We start from the raw sequence: 753 nt of genomic DNA on the forward strand, positions 1-753 counted from the left end.
TTTAGGGAAAGGGGAGATAGTCAGCTGATTTAAACTCCACATTATTTCTCCTGCATGTAAGAACACAGAAGGAGACAGGCTCTGTGGGTGTGTGTTTAGTACATACAGCAACTGAAGCTCTAGGCTGTACCATCTCTTTCTGAACTTCTGCCTTGGGTAGGTGGCAGTATCTTATTATGCTTTAGAAAATGCTGCAATGTTATCATTCTTATTGGGAATGTGTGGTGTTTTGTCACTGCATTTTTATTGTTGTTACTACTGTTTTAGATTCAGGTGGGTGGCCATGTTGGTCTGAAGCAACAGAAAGAAGCTTGAGTCCAGTGGCACCTTTAAGACCAAAAAAGTTTAATTCTGGGTATAAGTTTTTGTGTGCTTGTATCAGTTTAGCTATATTTTATTACTACACTGTTGGTACACTATTTAAGGTCTTATGGAATGTGATATTTATTTTGCTTTTAGTATATTTTATTTATTTATTCAAAATAATTGTATACTTGCCTGTTCTGTCAGTGGTGGAATTAGATTTTCAGGATATTTAGGTTACTTTGAGGGAGGCACCAACACAGCAGGAGATGAAGTTATGTTATTAAGAGCTTGATAGGAAAGGAATTTAGGGTTAATGTCCTGCAAACAATAGTTGTTGATTTTGGCCATGGTGTGGAGAGTAGGGATTGCAGGGCTCTTTTTGTAGAAAAAGTGGAACAGGAACTCATTAGCATAATAGGCCACACCCAACAGCAGGAACTCATTAGC

Source organism: Gekko japonicus, unplaced genomic scaffold (assembly GCF_001447785.1).
Source record: "Gekko japonicus isolate JY-2015 unplaced genomic scaffold, Gekko_japonicus_V1.1 scaffold286, whole genome shotgun sequence".
Lineage (NCBI taxonomy): Eukaryota > Metazoa > Chordata > Lepidosauria > Squamata > Gekkonidae > Gekko > Gekko japonicus.